Source organism: Dermacentor albipictus, chromosome 6 (genome assembly GCF_038994185.2).
Source record: "Dermacentor albipictus isolate Rhodes 1998 colony chromosome 6, USDA_Dalb.pri_finalv2, whole genome shotgun sequence".
Lineage (NCBI taxonomy): Eukaryota > Metazoa > Arthropoda > Arachnida > Ixodida > Ixodidae > Dermacentor > Dermacentor albipictus.
Window position 1 is genome coordinate 53,434,465 of NC_091826.1, and position 848 is coordinate 53,435,312.

Here is an 848-nt window from a genome sequence, read left to right on the forward strand (position 1 = left end):
GTCTGCGCAGCCTGCCTTTGGATTTTACGTCGAAGATATGGGAACGGCAGCTGATCCCACGCTAAAAGGGGATTGTCAGGTCTGCATGCCGAAATCGCAGACCACGCGAGGCAAATAGCTCCGGCGTTCGCTATACGCCAAAGAGCTGCCACGTACGCTACGCGACGTACGCTCTAGTTCAATGCGACAAAAGACCTGCGCCCTAAAGTTCGCACATTCCTCAAATTATTGATAACGCTTGGCTCTGAAGAAGGTACAAACATGCCTGCGGATTATAACTGCTCGAGAGCTGCTTCATCGGCAGGATCTTATGTCCATTCACTGGGTGGCAGCCATCGTGGACGAAGTTACCTCCGTGTTTACGGGGAAGACCTGGCGTATGAAAATCGCGATGTGAAGCGAGCAGTCCATTCCTGGGCAAGAGGACATCTTCTCAAAGAAAACTGTAGCAGATCCAACAAGTGGTAATCTATATACAGCGAAGATTTGTGTGAGTGAATAAAGAGTTCAAACACCAGCACACTCACGCACGCACGCAAACACACACACAAGCGTGGTCGCAGACAAACCACACCAAGCTTTTTGTTAAGCAGAGTTGCTGACTAGTTGCGAACGCATTGAACGCATCATGGTTTCAGAGGAAGCGTGCACATACATACGCAGCGCAATTAGAATCCATTCTATCCGCAAGAAGCGTTTACTTCCTCATTACTGTGCAGCGACGAGTGACCACTGCCACAGACGGACGGGAGGTGAGGTTGATTGGTTGGTTGGTTGGTTGGTTGGTTTGGTTTGGTTTGGTCGGTCGGTCGGTCGGTCTGTCGGTCGGTCGGTCGGTCGGTCGGTCG